General features: G+C 33.4%; 1 long non-coding RNA gene across 1 annotated transcript; it reads right to left on the bottom strand.

Annotated features, from left to right (window-relative positions):
* LOC104742520 lies at positions 1,491–2,458 on the bottom strand. The gene is made up of 3 exons (XR_760547.2): positions 2,365–2,458; positions 2,122–2,221; positions 1,491–1,843 (listed from the first exon to the last, which is right to left on the bottom strand). It is a non-coding gene; the product is annotated as an uncharacterized LOC104742520 (long non-coding RNA).

Here is a 7,167-nt window from a genome sequence, read left to right on the forward strand (position 1 = left end):
ACTATTTTTTCCATTATTTTCGGTTAATTACGGTTATATTCGGCTTGCTATCGGTTATATTAAATTAATCGACCTAATTTGGATAACATTTGGATTATTTATGGTTATATATTCATCTAACCGACCCATAACCGGAAATAACCAAAAAGTAATTTCAAAATTTTTAAATTTTTAAATGGTTATCATATTAGTATATCCAAATTACCACCTTAAACCAAACACAATATAACCAAAACCAAACTGTTATATTAAAACCCATAATGTTAAAAATATGAACCCTAAACCTCAAACCCTAACCCTAACCCTAACCCTAACCATAACCCCTAAATGCCATGTTTTGAATGTTTTACACATTTTAGATCAGACTGTGTAAAAATCAATCTTTGTCTATAATTATTACTTTTTATTGCTTATAATGATTGTAATATTCATTTTTCATTCTATATTTTAATTATATTTCATAAGACAGCCGTTTTATGTTGATAACTCAGCCATATCAGTCAATTGTTTGAGAAATACTTTTATTAAAAAAAAAATTTAAAAACTAAAATTCAAATTTTGAATTCATTTTAAATAAAAAATCGCTAAAATCTTATTTATTACGCGTGTGGTTCTTAACAATAAACATAATTATTGTTTGCGTCTCCCCAACAACACTTTTAGTATTCTCGAGAAGGTATATAATAAATTAATATATCAATTGCATAACTCAGCCATAACTTTACTATAACTCAGCCAACCCTCAAATTAGAATGACTAAATAACCGACCAAACCGAACCGAACCAAAAAAAATAATTTTTCCAATTTGGTATTTTTGAATTGGTATGTTTGGTTAATTTCGGTTATATTCGGCTTACTATCGGTTATATTAGGCTAATCTACTTAATTACAAAATATTTTGAGTTATTTATGGTTATATATTAATCTAACTGACCCATAACCGGAAATAACCAAAAAAATTTTTAAACAATATTCAAATGGTAATAATATTAGTATATCCATATTACCACCTTAAACCAAACACATTAAAACACATTAGAACCAAAACCAAAAAAAAATAATGTTACTCATCTGAACCCTACATCTCAAACCCTAAACCCCAACTCTAACTCTAACCCCTAAACGTCATGTGTTGTATGTTTAACACATTCTGGTGAGAATGTGTAAAAATCAATCTTTCTCTATAATTATTACTTTTTATTGGTTATAATAATTGTAATATTCATATTTCAATTGTACATTTAAATATTTAGTTATAATAATATAAATTTACAAATATTTCATAAGTCAGCGGTGTAAGTATTATATGGCCTCAATTCAATATTATATAGAAAGATGGCAATTTGTATAAGCTGTGTTTCTTAATTAATTTATAGTTTTATACATACTCTATACAAGCACAACTAGCATGATGATGATACATACTCTATACAAGCACAACTAGCATGATGATGATATATGGAAGCAATTTAGGATCCCTACCGTAAAAAGTTAAACTAATGTTGTATAGGCACACAACTAATAGTCTTTTTTTTTTGACAATTGGCACACAACTTTTATTACCATATCTAGTCTGCTTGAATTCCTTAAGGTCCTCATATGACAGGCCTTGATAATCTTCAGGATACTGAACTCTGAACCAATGCAGACTTAGGAGCATACCAAAACCAAAAGGGAGACCTAGATTCGAAGAGCATAGGAGGATATGACGCAATTATTGATCCAAAGGAGGCGGAGGATATGGTGCCGAAAGTGAACCAAAATCTCAGTCTTCACTTAGTTGACGCTAATAGGACTGAAGTGGAACTTCCCATCCACCTTAGACATGTACACCAAGACAGGCTGAAAAAGAAAAATTAAGTAATTTTTAAGTGATTTACACAAACAAACAAATGATGAGCTGAGAGAAAAAGAACAAAACGCTGATATGAATATGGCTGTTCCACCAGGATTCTCAATATTCATATGATGAAAAAATATGTAAAAAAAGCAGGTGGTCAATGATGGAAGCTATGAAATACAGCTCTCGTATTTGTAACTAAAGTTGTCTTTGCTAAAGCCGCCATTAGAAGACTTGTCGGTTAATTGCAAAAATATGAAAGCAGATCGATGAAACTAACCTCAATTGACCTAAACGATCAGCTTAACAAAACATACCCTTCAGCCACGGAACATATTCTTCCAAACATTAGAAGAAAGTTAAGCAAATATTCATCGTTTCTGTGGAGTAAACAAAACAGAGTCAATAAGCAAAGTCCATCCAATCCGATCCATAAAGATTTAAAACAATAAGACGAAGAAGAAACAAAAGCAAAATATCTCAGTCTACTACACTACACTAAGGATTATTGAAACGAAATCACCTTAAGCGTTAAGTGTCTTCTTCTTCTACACCTTCAAAGTTCAAACCATTGCAGATCTGCACAACATAGAAGAAACCATCAACGTTAATTAACAAGAGTCTAAGAAATATAAACACTAAAAAAATTCTCAAACCAAATATTTAAACCCTAATAAAATCCCTAAAGTCTGAATTACATCGTTTCGTTATTATTCAAACCACGACCTGCAAATAGATATTAGAAGACAGTCAGTTAATCTGTAAGAGCCAAAATTGAAAACCCTAAAAATAAAAAATAAGTTTCAAACCCCAAAAGTAAACAACGCCAGCCCGCCTCCTCCTCCGCCTCCGAGCATCATCATATCAATCAATTGCGCCATATCCTCCTCCAGGTTATGAACAGTGGAAACTGTTTGATTTACCTTTTTTGACATAAAGTAGAAAAATTTAACTGTGCTGCTTCTGAAAAAAAACTGATTAATGACAGTGTAAAAAAAATGATGTATATTTTAATTTGCTGATGTGTATTTTTTTTTTATCTTTTTACTCAAAATCGAAAAATAAAATTCAAAGGGTAAATTGTAATTATCCAGAACACTAAACATTTGAATAATTTTCAAAATATTTATAGATATGAGTAATAAACCAACTTAACATTTGAATAATTCTTTCTTAAATAATCTGATTTAGTTATCTTTTTTGTTTCATCTTTTTGTAATTTTTCTTTACGAAACTATAAGTTTCTTTTGGTTTTATACTTGACTTATAACCATTATGTGAATGTTATTAAATATAACAAGCTTAAATAGGATCTAGAAGATTTATCATCGATCGACCGCACAAGTTGTTATACTTGACCAATCCAACGTCGTTGATACATGCATCCTCCGTCAAAACAGAGCATTCGCGGTGGAGTATCTTTTCAGGTGTATCCGAAACCAAAGCTGTCTTCTCCGATGTTGTTGGATCCATGGACATCATTCATCACACAGCAGAAGAACATCAGAGAAGTTTATGATTCCGTCTTTTTCCTCCGTTGTGCCTCTCATCAGTAGCCGATCCAGAAATTTTTTTTGTATGAGACACAAAATATCTATAATTAATAATAACAAAATTAATAAATAAATATTTAATAAATATAGCTATTTACTTCTAATGTATTTAAAATATGAAATTCAAAAGGTCATCAAACTTTTACAAAATATTATTTATATTAGTTTTAAATTATATTGTCCTTAACCGCATCAGCTCGATAATAGACTTATGCCACTCCCGCTACAATGAATGCCTAACAATGTGGTTCTCCACTCGATCATATACAAGATCTTTGACTATCGTTTTAACGCCACTATTTGTTTTAACGTTTTTTTGATGATAATTTATAAACTTAACGAAGTATTTATTATACAAAATTATTTTAATTGAATAATATTTTACATTCAAATAATAACAATAACAATAGTCTACATCTATTAGATATATTTAGAAAATTTTAGTTCCACAAATTTTCAGTTACAAATCACAAATTATATGTAATATTTTGAATTCACAAATCTAAATATATTGATTTTAATTCTAAAATATGAAATGAATTACAAAATAGATAATATATGTTTACTAAGTTACTATTAAATTAATGCTTGAAAAAATTTCGATAGTTAATTAATAAAAGTAAAAGTTAATGTACTGAAACCTAATAAAAGTTATTAAAAAAAAAACATCTTAGATCCGCTCTATCAAATTATCGACGTAGATCCGCTCCTGCCTCTCATCATAGAGCTTGGTCGTGGAACTGACGGAGATAGTAGTATCAATAAATGTCTTATTATGTACACTATCAATCTATCAATATCGGGTAAGTTCTAGTAATATATAAAGACTATGGCCGATTGATAACGACGGTATTGATAACGACGGTATTTTGTGGCTGTAGATATACAGTCCAATAGAAGGTCGTTGTAACTCATTTTATATTGTTTGAAATTGGAAATGTTGATGTGATGGATGGAATAAGCAATAATTTTGGATATATTTTAATTCGATAATTAAAAGTTTTGCTTCATTAATTCAATAAAAAAAATTAGGGGTTTGCCATCACAGCACAATCATGGTGACATCTTCGTATAACAGAATGATTTACAAAGCTTACAAGCAGTCTGGATGATCTAATCAAGCCACTCATTTTTTAATTACATTTAAGGGGTATAAAAAATAAAGATTAATGGCTTATTAAAGACGTCCAGACATATCGAATTATCTCTTAGGTTTAGTTTGTAACTTTGTATCTATCTCCATAATCCCCATAAGCATACAAAAGAGATGAATCCAATAACTCGTAAAATCAAAGAAAATAGTAGATATTCGATATAAAATTTATGAAAAAGATGGATCGATGAATAACAAGCATTCTATTTGCAAAAGCCTATCTTTAGAATCGATGAATTAAATCTTTTTTTTTGGTCTGCAAAATGTCATTTGCTTGCTAACAATTATTTTCATTTCTCACATTTAAGTTTTTTATCACGAAAACTTATGTAACCAAATATTAATGGAATAATTTGATAGTGTGTCCTAATTTTAAAATTAGAAGTAATTTGAAATCTACACTAAATTATTCAATTATTGGAAAATATCTTAATTAATGCACAAAATGACTTTTTGTCCTTAAATAACAACGAAATATATTTAAAAAAAAAAATAATTTATTTTAAATGAGATAATTGTAATTTTAAAATTAATTTCAGATACTAATGAACTTATTTACTATTGATAACAATAACTATTAACTAAAAAATAATTTATAAAATCAAAATAAGATTAGCCAGAATATTTTTTTCTGGATTTATGTTAGTTAAAATTTTTTAGATAATGTTAGCTTAAATATAGGATTAAACTTTGTCTAACTTAGTTACATATTTAATTATTGAAACAACCCGACCCAATATTTTTTTTAATCCTAATATCTAGTGATCCCATACCGATGCAACCAATTCATGCCCAAAATCACATCATACAGCTCCACATGATTGATAACCAGATCTGCCGGCATCGACTACATCTCTAGCCCGTCCATAGACCTGGATAATCCTGCCTCCAGCAACCTTAACTTTACTGAACCGTTCTCCAGGATCTTCAAGAATGTTGCCCCTCTCGACACAATCTAGGGTAACGAAACAATGAGTAGCTCCGGAGTCGAACAACACATGAGATGGAAAAACTCCCACCAATAACCTACACAAACTTTATGCACTAAGAACCCTAACATTCATCATAGACAAACGTAAAATAAAAAAATAACAGAAAAACACAAAGTCAAGTTTAGAAATTATACCCGTGATCGCGTTAGAACTGGTTCCTCCCGCCTCCACTGTCGTGAATACACGCGGTGCCACTGGCAAAGGCAACATTGTATGTCCCGTCTGCTGCACTCCTGTCTGCATTGCCGCCACAGCCATCGGATGTAGCTTAGGACACGGCGATCAAAGATGCTCCGCCTCTCTACAGTGGTAAAACACTCGAGTCAATGGCGGTGCTGGCTGGTTGCCCCTTTGTGGAAAACTCGCCACCCTGTGCTCCAAACTCCCACACTAGAAGCATCTTGCACCACTAGACCCCGATCTCTGCATAGTATCAAAATTCCGCTTCTGCCCCTGCGCAGGCTTGCCGCCCTTGTTAGAAATAATATGAGACTGAGTCCGCTTCGGTTGCACCGGAGGACTGACCACCACTACCTGTGGCCTCAAGTCATCCTCTATCCCAGCTGCAGTCTCCACCAGCTGCTCTCGTAGCATAGCTCCTCACTCTGCACTGAATCCTCAAATCATCACGTAGAGCCAACAAGAACCTCCACACCTGAGCCGAATCTGGCTCCAAAGCCCGACCTGCATACCCCACAAGTCGACTGGACTCTGCGTCCAGCTCCCTCACAGTATGGTTACCATGAGTCAACCCCAAGAACCGCGTGATACGCCCAAATTTGAGGATCACTCAGCCGGATTAGAAAGGATAGAAACTCGCCAAAGTGCAAGGTGAAACAAGGGAGATTTGATGGATTGAGGGGTCGCACAACAGTTGTGGAAGGCTGCTGATATTCCCAACTCCAATGGATGCTAGATATGACTCACTAGTCCAGCAAGAGGATGTTGTTGCTTGGATGATCTCATGATCATATCATACCCCTCCTCTTGAAAAAGTTTCGTCCTCGAAACTGTAAGACCATGGGTTGGAAAGTATTGAAGTGATTCTGGTGGCTTCTCTTTGAGAGAATATATGAGTCCATATTGCATACCATGAAGCAGAAATGCACCCCTTTCTGTGAGACCTTTCTTTTTTCCTTCAAGATCCAAAACTTGCTCGTCTTACTTGACCAGAAGTGTACCGTTGACTTTTCTCTCTTTGTTGGTGCATTAGGTGAATCATCCATACTGCCAAGGTTGTTGATGAACATGCCTTCCTTTGCAGCTTCCTCACTCTGATATTTTCTGATCTCTTTCAGCCTTGGTTCCTCTGCTTCTGTTTTCTCACTCGATGAATTTATTATTTTCAACAGATTATCCTGAACTAGCAATTCCTTGCGCTCCTTTGGTGATGGTAACGAAACAAAAGCAGCTTCTTCTTCCTTAAAAACAAGAGACATCGTTTCTCGTTGGTAACTTGGCGTGACAGTAGACGCTCCATCAGTTGGTTTAGAAGTTCTCCTTAGAATATGATTTGAACCACGATGGTGATGGTGGGGAACAAATCGCTTCCTCAACATAGACTTCAATTCTGCCCAAGGGTCAATGGGGTGGTCTCCCTTTCTCCTCCTGCTTATCACCAACTGATC

The sequence above is a fragment of the Camelina sativa genome, chromosome 14 (genome assembly GCF_000633955.1).
Source record: "Camelina sativa cultivar DH55 chromosome 14, Cs, whole genome shotgun sequence".
Taxonomy (NCBI): domain Eukaryota; kingdom Viridiplantae; phylum Streptophyta; class Magnoliopsida; order Brassicales; family Brassicaceae; genus Camelina; species Camelina sativa.